Here is a 12,194-nt window from a genome sequence, read left to right as displayed (position 1 = left end):
GTTTTGTGTAGCCTTCACAGGGTTAATTTTTTTTTTAATTTGGATGTCTTTAGATGTGACCACTCTCTGTTTCATCATGGACTCTATGCTTCCCTATTGTCTTGCACCCATTTTTTTCTTGGCTCTGTGCCTCAAGCCATGGAGACAATTGTGTGCTCTAAATATACCCTAGAAGCAATAGAGGGCCACGGACAGATGGACAGGACAAAGAACAGCCAGACCCAGCCCGTGTGGCTGGGAAATCAGGGGCAAGTACCCTCCACCCCCACATCCTTTACAACGTGAAGTCACAGTCCACAATGCCACAGTGGGGGCGTTCCCTGAGAAAGGCTGGGGTTTAAGTTTTCCACCAACAGAGAGAAATGAGAGCTCAGAGTCAGAAATAAGTTGAGTTATGGACACTAGAGGACATTCCATTTCTTTCATGTCTTAGTTTGTGGACTAAGAATCCCGTCCACAAGAGCAACATCTGTCGAGACTTTCCTGTGTTCCAGAAGCCTTTGGACTCAGAAGCTCCATGTCCTCACCATTGCTGCTCAAGGAAAGTGTGATCTTCCCGCTCTTGTCCTCCGTTTCCAGGTGACAGGCGGATGGTGAGAGAGACAAATGACCTGCCCAAAGACGAGCAGTGAGCTCCTGGTGAAAGTGTCCTCAGACCCTGTCCCTCTGTCCCAAGAGCAAGTTCTTTGCTGTAAACCTTGCTGCCTGTGGAAGGGATGGAATGCCTCCTCCCATCCTGTTGCTACAATGTTATGTAAGGTGTGCACGTCTGGAAGCAACCTGGCCGGTCCTCTCCTGGTGGTAACTACTTCTATGAAGACCCATCTCATTTGAGCCTCAGGAAAACTCTGTGAGTGAGATGGTGTCACCTCATTTTGCCGAGAGAGGGACAGGTGTAGTGACCTAAAATGACATGTCCAAAGTTACCTAGCAAGTTGGGAGATGTGAAGCTGGGCCAGAGTCCTGTCCCAATGCTGTATCGCTCGTCCCAAGACACGATTGCAAACGTGTGGGCTGCCCGCCCCCCCAGTCAAGCCACTTACCCCGACTTCTTGCTGTATCAACAAAATGTATGGTAAGGGGGTGGGACCCTCCTAGTCTGACTCCCACACTCACTCCCAACCCCCGATATTTCAACCACCGAATACCTGACTGTGTCACACGGAGAGCGGGAGATGCCCCAACAGGGCAGCTCCCCACTTTCCAACACACACACGTGGAGTTCTGCATCTCGTGGCGGACTCGCCAGGCTGGGTGACCCCGTGCGTTCTCCCCGCGAAATGACGGCTGCCCTTCCCTCCCAGCGGGCACACTGAACGCGCAGGCCAGAGGGTGCCGTGACCCCCTGATGCCACAGACGCTGTGTCTACCTGTTGACCTGAATGTCACCTGCAGTGCGATGTGTTTGTTCCCGAGCCTGTTCTATGCTGGAGTGCTTCAGCGAATGTCACATAAACTGGGGAAACGTGGGTGTCAAAGAGAGAGTTATTGTTTCTCTAAGAACCAGGTTGACAGTTTGGAGAGACTTAATAAAGGAGAGATCCTAAAATAAGGTTATTGTTGAATTGGATGTAGGCAAGACAACGGGAAAGATTGGAGGCAAAGCATGGTATCTAAAAGGTTCCCATACTCAACTTGTTTTCAAGTGTCTAAGTTCGTGCTCCGCTCTGCGGAAACCGAAGTTAGAAATTGTAGACAAGGCATCAAGGGTGTGATTTTTGTACAAGGGCAGGGAGGGCAGAACTCCAAAAAGTAGACATATTCTCAATGCAAAGGCCTTGACTCTGTGTCAAACTACTGGTGCAGGAATGTCCATGTGTATGTTTTGGGTTAACAAAAATGTTCAAGATATGTATATGGAATTTAAATTTTCTTCTCACATATACCCACCTACATGTTTTTACATTAATGGAGAAATGGGATTATGTTATATATATATTGTTTTAATTTTGACACAGTCCTTTTCTTTTTTTCTTTCTTTTTCTTCTGATGGGGTGCTCCCTCACTTTCTCCCATCCACCTCCAAAACCAGGATGACAGCTGGGGCTGGTTTCCGCCATGTTTCCTCCATGCTCCTGCATGCTGGCTCACATATACAATGGGGCCAGACGGTGGAGAACGGTGTCATATTTCTTCTCAGAAGTGGGAAAATTTTACGTACAATTTCCTGCACTTCACTTTTCCTCACCGATTATTCATGGTAATCCCTATGAATCACCGGTTATAGGTCCAAATGTTCTTTATAATGGCTGCAGAATATTTCCTCACATGTCCTAATATATTCACCCTCCCCCCTGCCAAAGGACTTTGGTTTTGTTTCTAGGTCTTGTTTTCCACCATAAGAAACAATTTATTATACATCCTTGTGCATGTAGTCGTACATTCTGACAGTTGACCCTTGAACAACAACGGGGTTGGGGCACTGACCCCCATGCTGCCCAAAATCCATGTACAATTTCTGACTCACCGAAAATTTTACTAAGTAGCCTACCGTTGACCAGAAGCCTTGTTGATAACATAGTCAATTAACACACACGTCGTATGTCATATGCATTATATAGTGTACTCTGACAATGAAGGGAGCCAGAGACAAGAAAACGGTATTAAGAAAATCATATGGAAGAGAAAATACATTTACAATACTGTACTGTGTTTATGGGGAAAAAATTGCATCTAAGTGGACCCACGCAGTTCAACCCATGTCGTTCCAGGGTCAACTGTCTTTTTATTTCCATGGGGTCGATTCCCAGAAGTGGAACAGATATATGTATTTTTAATTTTCATTTTTAGTAGATGTTGCCAGATTGCTTCTCAAAGATCGCCGTGCCACCCGAGAGCAATGATTAAAGTAACCTTTTCCCGCATTCCCCCCAGCAAGAGGTAGCATCAGTCTTAAAATGTAGGTCACTCTGATAGAGGCAAAGAAGTATCTCATTGCTGCTTAAATTTACTTTCCCTGATTGCTAGAGTCAGAAAGCTTTTTCTGTTTTTTGATCATCGGGACTTGCCTTTCTGTGAATTGCCTATTTGCATCCTTCGTATGGTTTCCTTCCTTTTTTAAAAAAATCCTTCATTGCTTCAGTTAATTCTGCAGCTAGTCCACCAGCTTCCACTCCCTGTCCCGTTAGATAGGACTGAAAATGTTGTAAATATTGATATGTTGCTATTGTAAACCATTTGAAATGAGCAGGAGAAATGAAAGCCACGAAAGGGCTAGGAAACCGGTGTGGGAAAAGAGGTTAGAAAGCCCATAGGGGGCGCCTGGGTAGCGCAGTGGTTAAGCGTCTGCCTTCAGCTCAGGGCGCGATCCCGGCGTTCCGGGTTCGAGCCCCACATCAGGCTCCTCCGCGGGGAGCCTGCTTCTTCCTCTCCCACTCCCCCTGCTTATGTTCCCTCTCTCTCTGGCTGTCTCTCTCTGTGTCAAATAAATAAATAAAATCTTAAAAAAAAAAAAAAAGAAAGCCATAAAGCAAGAGGAAGGATGAAATAAGAAACCAGGATTTTTGAAAAGGTAGAAATGATGTAGCCCCGTGGTGCTCGAAATGGTAGATGGTGAAAAAATACAGCGAGGGAGTCAAGACTCAAGAGGGATATACACATTCACACGCATGTGCTCGCACACACACACACACACACACACGTCATTCACTGGACCTTTGCCACGTGCCAGTGGCTGTGCTAAGGGCGTGGCCTGCTGCACCCCACCCTTCACTAGCAGGTAGACAGCAGTAGTATCCCCATCATACAGATGGACAAACAGAGGCTCACAGAAGTGTCGTAACATGGTTAGGCCTGCATTGCTCATAAAGGGGTAGAACCGGGACTGGGACCCAGGTCTGCCTGACCCAAGCTCTTAGCTGGGAGATGACTGGCTTGAGGGGTGTGGACAAAGCTGCCATCAGGGGGCTTGGGCCCAGACCAGGGTTCCATGCTGGGCCCGAGAAGGGATTACAGACCAAGCGGAGACAAGTTAGAAATGCCGCAGCCTGGGTTGGGTGGTTGGTTTCTTGAGAAACTGGTGTGATCAGAGGGGCCTGTGGTGGCAGGTTTCGGCTCCGTAGACGATCAGGGGCCCTGCGCTGGGGCAAGGAGGGCTGGTGGGTACAAGAGCGCACACCCCGGATGTAAGCCCCCAGTGGATGAAGTGACTCACGGGCCCTGACATCACACCACATCCTCGGCTGCAATCACAGTGAAGTCCGTGTCACAACCAGTTGGAGGAAGTGCATATTCAAGGAGCTTCCTGTCTCAGCCCCTGGAGAGAACGAACAGCCTTGTTACTGCTGAGTTTCCAGGTGCTTTGCCGCTCAGCCCTCCCCACACCTTGGCTTCTGGGTGACAAGAACCCCTGGGATGAATGGCCGAGTGGCTGGAGGCGTCACGCTGGTGCAAGCCTGTGAGGGGATGCAGCAGCAGGTGCAACGAGCACTGGGCCCAAGCTCCTGGGGGCCCCCCTGCCCCCTTCCCCACCGCGAGCCAGGGAATTCCCCGCACCTGTTCCCAGCTGCAGCATCAGGGCAAAAATACCCCCTCCCACCTCACAGGGGTGAGCGAACCCCTTGGGAAGCACTGAGGAACCAAATAAAGACCAATGTCTGCCATGCGTTGGGTGGCGACGCTAGAAACGCCTTGACTGGCCCAAGGAAGCAGCCGAGAGATACCCTTGTCCCAGGTGGCTGGTGAGGCTGGTTCCATTCGGGCCAGAATGAAGGGTGTTCCGAGAACAAGGGGAGGTTAAATATGACTTGGAGAAACAGTGGGGCTTCCCCAAGCAACCCCCAAGCTGAACCCCCTCCCAGCAGATTGTGACACCAGGGAATCTGGGAAAAGACGGTTTGGGGTGGGATCCAGCGGATGGAGGTTCAAATCTCAGGTAATCCATTTACGAGGGGAGGCCACCGTCTCGGCTTCCGTTCTCCCTCTGCACAGCGGCAGAGCCCCACCTGTGCGTGAAAGACGAAGACTCGTGTTTGGTGCTGGAAAAATGCTGGATGGAGTTCAGTTCTCAGCTAACTCTGTCTTGCACTTGGGTCGTTCCCATCCCCAGTGGGAGGATGGATGATTTGTAGGAGTCCTGCCAGGATCTGTGCTCTGTATTCTCTCTGTGGAAACTCCTCGAACCCCGTGAGTTGTGCTCTGTGATCCTTCTTTTACAGATGAGGCCTCCGGTGCTCAGAGGAGGTGAGCCGTCTACTTGAGGTCTTACCCTTTGATCCCTTGCCTGACATCAAGATCTGTGCCCTTTATCAGAGACAACACGCACAGTCAACTCAAATCTACAGTGATATTACTTGCGAGTGACAAGAAAATCTCAAAGTACAAAATCCATGAGGATGAGGTCAGCTTCAAATAGTCTCCTATCGCTCAATGAGTCTGCTGTTAAATTACCTCTTGGATGGCTCCTGAGCACCAGGTCCTTTTTCTTGTCTCGCTCTGCCCACACCCCTAGGCCCAGGTTGGAGAAGAATCCAAGACCATTCCACCCTGACTTTCCCTTGGGCGGGGGGGGGGGGCAGAGAATGAATTGGGAACATCAGGTGCCCAAAGCCGCCCAGGAGAGGGCTGCTGCGTGCCAGCCGTGCCCCTTGGCAAGCCCCCTCCCTCCGTGGGAAACTCAATGCCTCCCCTCCCCCCTCCAGGCCCCTTTCTCCGAAGCAGGCATCTGAGACACCCAGTAAGGACAGGGTCATTTCACTGCATTTTCCTTTGGACTAGACGACTGGTCCCCTGGACTGCATTTTCTTCTTCCAGATCTAGGACCATTGAATGAATGTTTCCATATAAGGTGGAAATCAAAAGTCCTTTTTGCTAAAAAGAGCAGAGAGGAAGGAAGGTTGTGGCCTGAGGAAATAGGACAAAGCATGGAGCTCCATGCATATGATGGAGGCCTCCTCCGCCCAGGCCCCTCTCCTTCTTCGTTCCCCTGTCACAGCCCTGCTGTATTCTTCTCCTTCTCCTCCTCCTCCTTCTTCAAGATGTTATTTATTTATTTGAGAGAGAGAGTGAGAGAGTACAAGTGGGGAGGAGCGGCAGAGGGCCAAGCAGACTCCCGCAGAGCAGGGAGCCCGACGCAGCCCCAACCCAGAACCCTGAGATCATGACCCGAGCTGAAGGCAGATGCTCAGCTGACTGAGCCTGCCAGGCGCCCTGCGTTCTGCAGGTCTCGGCGCCAGCCTGCTCTTCCTCCTCGGGTCCCGGGCTCTCCCGCTCCCAGGGCCAGCAACCCCCTACTGAGCCTTCCACCACGAGGCTTGCTCCTGCGCCCTCCGGCCCTCTCTGTATTCTTCATACACTGAGTCCTTACATCCTGTACTTTCATGAAGTCTTGCACATTCTCTTCTGCCCAGTGCTGCTTGGTGGAAAAGAATTTGCTCAGAAACCTGACAGACACATCAGGTTTAAAAACTCATTCTTCCCTGGGCTACCTGTGTGATTCTTGGCAGCTCAGTCTCTGGACCTGTTTCATCATCTGCAAATGGGGAGAATAACGTTTCCGGCAGGTCTCATATCAGAATCACCAAATAGCGTCCCTAAAGCATTTTGCCCACGGTAAGGGCACAGTAGATGACCCCTTTTCTTCTAGGGATTAGCCCGGACTCATGCTCCTGCTATGACCACGCCTAGCGCCCGAGGGGCCCTGCTGGGGTGGCACCAAGCGGGAAATGTCTTTCTGCACCCCAGAGGTCTGCCCTGGCGCCCAAAGCCCCCCTCTGCCCCTGCACGTGGCAAAGTGACCCTCCCACAGGCTGATTCTACTGCACCATCTGTGTCGGGAGCCAGACTGGGCAGGCCTCCAAAGCCATCATGATTTCCAGGGCGCGATTACTCATCACAGCCCCAGGAGGCCCACAGAAGCCCCAGAGACAAGAATGACAGAGTGCAAAGAAAATGTGTCTTGGGAACTGGGGTCTAACTTTCAGCTGCGTCCTTGGGCGAGTCTTTTAGGTTCTCACTAAATTTACTCATTTTAGATTCAACTAAAATTCCAGCAAGAAATTCCTCCCTTTCCTCCTCCCCCTGGCTATAAACTCAACAAATACAAGTTGGACCTGTAGGCACTAGGGATACAGGTGAAGTCCCACTATAATGGCATCATGGAACCCATCATCTGATGCGGGCACAGATGTGTTCATTAAATAAATAAACGCAGAATTCTGCCCCTGAGGAGGGGTTCGTGGGGCTGGAGTCTGACCATGACCTAGACAGAGAGGTCAGGGAGTGCTTTTGGATGCAGCTGTCATTGAACAGAGATTGAAGGACCAGGAGGCAGTCACTGGCCACCATGGGGTGGAAGAGATTTCCAGGCAGAGGATGAGGTCAGTTGTACAGACCCAGTAGCTGGAGGGGACAGAGGTGTGGGAGGAATTGGAAGGCCAGTGGCAATGCTGGGTGGGGAGGAGGGCTGGCGTGGTAAGGATTTGGGCTTCAGTCTCCTATGAGCCCTGAGATGGTTTTAAAAGAAGGGGATGGGGGCGCCTGGGTGGCACAGCGGTTAAGCGTCTGCCTTCGGCTCAGGGCGTGATCCCAGAGTTATGGGATCAAGCCCCACATCAGGCTCCTCCGCTATGAGCCTGCTTCTTCCTCTCCCACTCCCCCTGCTTGTGTTCCCTCTCTCGCTGGCTGTCTCTATCTCTGTCAAATAAATAAATAAAATTAAAAAATAAAATAAAAGAAGGGGATGGATACTCCCAGGTGGGTGTTGGAAGAGTGAATGAGTCTATCAGCACCTTGTCTCCCCATCCATTTCTCAGATTAATTTAGCAATCACTTAACAAGAGCTTGACAATTTGGGACATGGCAGAAGACGTTTTGATGGAGGATATTTTGACACACAAAAGGGATTGGAAAATCTGGAAAGTGAGGTGATGTCTCAGAGTTTAGGCCCAGACGCTATGTTACAGTGGGGTCCCTGGGCCCCTTTCGGGGAGCTCAGGGCACTGGGCATGTGGCACCAGAAGGGGGTCAAGACAGGGGTCCTAAGGAAGGGAGAGAATATTCCAGTGTCTTCCACACCAAAGACCAAAGATATCTTGGCCACTTCATAATCAGTATCATGGCTAGCCATTCCTGAATATATTATGGGTAGAAAAAGAGAAAAACCTTAGGATTGTTCGGAGCCTTTGCTGAGCCAATGGTGCCCTCTAAACCAATGGGAGGAGCCTGTTATCTGACGAGGAAAAATGCATGTGTCCATAACCGAAACTCAGTTCAAGTATGTGGCTCATAAAGACATTTTCTGTCTATGCAACCTAACTTTCTACTATCTCAGGGAATCAAAGCCAGTTCTCCTGCCTACCTGGTCACAGCGGTTAATTGCACGGGGTATATACTCGCTGTCAGACCACAGGCAGATTGCTTAGGGATGATGAATCCCAGTGGCTGCATTATGAGTTGCGAACAATGACACCTACTCCCCTAGGTTAGATGAGAGAATGTATGACCACGTGCAGCATGGTGTCTGGTCCCGTGGCAGCAGCTATTATGGTGGCAATCGTCTGTATGTGGGATGTAGCTGTGAAGTTTCTATAGGGACCGGGAAGGCAATGTAATCAACAGCACGGCAGGAAGTAAGGGACGATAGGGGATGGTGGGGACTGCGTCAAACTGAGAACCCTTGCCTGTCCAAAGGGGGAAGCAATTCTTCAGCTTCAACTGTTGGCTGCTGCACAAGATCTCAGAACAAATGTGGTCTGACTTTTCCAGAAAGGCTGGGAATCCTGGTTTATGATTTTGGTATTCAATTCAAATAAAAACCCCGCAAACAATAGCAACAAACAAAACTAACAATATCATGGGACACGCAACACAGGTCCTGGAGCAAAGCTGGACTGAAAGAAGCTAAAACAAAGCTTCACAAAGGCCAGCTATTCTCAGGAGTCGGATGTGCCCCGCAGATAAGACTAAAAGTGCAGGAAAGGCCATCAAGGCAGCCCAAAGGAAGTGCTCCTGACACAGGTGGGGAAATGGCAGCATTGTTAAACAGGTATACTGTCCCAACGTCCCTCAAGGAGGATTTCGAGGAGGACAGCTCTCATTTACCTGCCTGTCCTGGGGCAGTTGCTCAAGGACTATACCAGTGATTTACACTGCCAGCCTAAGAGGTGAACTGGGGGCCCCAGCTGGGTGCCAGAGTGGCTCTAGGTGGCTGCAATACCACCTATGTCCACTAGGGGACTCTCTCCTACAACTGATGGCATCCCCATCCGCGGCTTGAGGGGAAATGGCTACCCTGGGCCTCAGCGCCTGGCAAAGCCAGTCCCAGCCCCCTGTGGAAGGATTGCCGTGCCCTTCATGGGGATGTGACTACCTGTTAAATGTTTACAGGAGCCAAGCTTGGATTTTAAAGGACAGCTCTCCTGCCAGCCACGCAGTCTGTCAAAGTAGTCTTCCCTGTGCGCAGAAAGCCCTTGGAGATACTCTGCACCCGAGGATCTCAGGACAATCGTAGGAGTTGGTCTATAGGTCAGCTAGGTGGCTTCCCACACCCAGTCTCTCTCAGGCGCTGACACCACGGGACCTGCTGCCTCCTTCCCCGATGGAGCCGAATAAGGACAATCCCAGGCTTCAGAGATGGCCCTGCCAGGAGTAGCTTTATCTGGTCAAAAACCCCAGCTGAGAGGTCAGAGATCCGGTCCTGCCACTTCTTAGTCCCATGACCATGGCTAATACCCTTTCTGGTCCCCAGTGTCCTTGTCTGTGAAATGGGCCTAATAGTAATCTCAACAAATTGTTTCAAATATTAAAGAAGAGAGCACATGAAACGCTTTAAAAACGGAAAGATGTATGAGTCATCTACATTGTTACCAGAGGGCAGGACTTGGCAAATGTTTCCTGTAGAAGGCCACAGAGTAAGTATTTTAGGCTCTGCTGGCTTTACAGTCCCCGTTGTAGCCACTCCATTCTGCTAGTGTAGCCGGGAAGTAGCCACACACAGTCATAAACAAGCTAGCACGGCTGACTTTCAATAAAACCTCATTTTGCAAACACAGACGGTGGGCTGGATTGGGCCCATGGGCTGCACTTTGCCCACTCTTACAGCCTGTTTTTGTGAGGCTTGTGAGCTAAGAATGGTTTTTGTATTTCCAAAGGGTCCTAATAAACCAACAAAGAAGAGATGACAGAGGCCAGACCGTTTGTGGCCCATGAAGTCTATATATGGTCATTTGTCACCCGGCCGTTTGTAGAAGTTGGCTGACCCCCGCTCTTGAGCACGTCGGGCGCGCCTCAGCCCAGGAGACGGCAACTGGTCCCTGGGCGTGGGGTGACCTGGCTGGTAAGTCATGATGGCACAGCCAGGAACCAGGTGGCCCCTGGGGCCATCACTCTCATGAGGCTGCAGGACAGTGGGTCCACATGGCTTCCCAGTTCTCTTTTCAGATGCCTATTTTGGATGGGCCATTTCAAAGAGGAGCAGAAAGCATTCCATCTGGAAAGGAACCTATAGTCAAGGGCAAAGAGCTTTCATGTCCTGAACTGTTTCCAGGGTACAAGGTGGTTCCAAACACGGGCACTGAGTCCTGGGATCCCCATCCTAGGGAGCCAGGGGCTCAGACACAAGACCAGCCCTGGAACCAAGACGCTTCTGCTTTGTTCTGTATTCAGTCACACAGATGAGCAGAGGCAGCGGCCACCCGGCCCAGAGAAACAGTGCGCAGTGCGCAAAGAAAAGGGAGAGAAAACCTGGCTGAGGAAAGCACGTTGTACCTGTGAAATCATGGCATCGCCTACAGGGAAGGTCTGGAAGCCCGGACCCTTGGCAGGAGCTGTGTTGGTGCCCTGGGCAGGGAGAGCAGGGGAGGTGGCACAGTTGTTATGGGTCTGTTTTACTTCTCTCCCCCACCCCCCACCTTCCTCTCACTGACCCCAAGATGCTGTTAGGTAAATAGGCTGCTTGGCCCCCGCCGAATCCTCTTGTCTCCCAACAGGAAACTGGTGGCTCTTCCCAGCATTGTTATGGCTCCAAGGAGCTCAGGATGGACCTGGTGCCACTCAGACCTGGGTGGGGGGGAGGCTGAAGTCATTTTGAACAAGGGAAGGGTTAAGGTGTAGGCAGGGAAAGGGGCGCCTGGGTGGCACAGCGGTTAAACGTCTGCCTTTGGCTCAGGGCGTGATCCTGGAGTTATGGGATCGAGCTCCACATCAGTCTCCTCTGCTATGAGCCTGCTTCTTCCTCTCCCACTCCTCCTGCTTGTGTTCCCTCGCTCTCTGGCTCTCTCTGGCCTTATGGAAGGTGGAACAGGAATCAAGGTGCTTTGGTACCGTGAGTGAAACACCGACGAACACAGCACTGAGAAAGACAATTCGGCCAAAACGTCTTCTGCCATGTCCCAAATTGTCAAGCTCTTGTTAAGTGATTGCTAAATTAATCTGAGAAATGGATGGGGAGACAAGGTGCTGATAGACTCATTCACTCTTCCAACACCCACCTGGGAGTATCCATCCCCTTCTTTTATTTTATTTTTTAATTTTATTTATTTATTTGACAGAGATAGAGACAGCCAGCGAGAGAGGGAACACAAGGTGTAGGCAGGGAAAGATTGGGGGCCCCTGGCTGGGCTCTGAGACTATTCCTGGCAGGCAGAAGCCCTAAGCNCACTAAGCCAGAGTGAAAAAGAGATAAGGAAACAGACCCCCTGGCCTGGGATGTTAGGGCGTTTTTTTTTTTTTTTTTTGCGACTACAGCATTTCATAGAAAATGGCCAAACCTCAAAGAATTAAGTCATTAAGGGTGTTATCAATAGTCTGCACGCAAACCAAGACGGCACCAGAGACTCAAGGCCACAAGCTTCCCCATCAGTTCAGGAAGACCCATTCGGGACCCCTCTCCCTCTAGAGAGCGTCTTCTTTGCCTTCTGCTCTCACCTTGTCCGTGAGATTCATTCTTTGACTCTGTGGGACAAGAACCCTGCGATCCTGGGGCACCTGGGTGGCTCAGGCGTTAAGCGTCTGCCTTCGGCTTGGGGCGTGATCCCGGAGTCCTGGGATTGAGCCCCATGTCAGGCTTTCTGCTCAGTGAGGAGCCTGCTTCCCCCTCTCCCACTCCCCCTGCTTGTGTTCCCTCTCTCGCTGTCTTTCTCTGTGTGTCAAATAAATAAANAAAAAAAAAAAAAAATTTTAAAAAAAAAAAAAAAAAAAAAAAGAACCCTGCGATCCTATAACAATTTCATGGCAGCCCTGGGTCTCCCAAAGAATGG

Source organism: Ailuropoda melanoleuca, chromosome 2, assembly GCF_002007445.2.
Source record: "Ailuropoda melanoleuca isolate Jingjing chromosome 2, ASM200744v2, whole genome shotgun sequence".
In the NCBI taxonomy this organism is placed as follows: domain Eukaryota; kingdom Metazoa; phylum Chordata; class Mammalia; order Carnivora; family Ursidae; genus Ailuropoda; species Ailuropoda melanoleuca.
The sequence above is the reverse complement of the archived record's forward strand: the minus strand, read 5'-3'. Positions refer to the sequence as shown.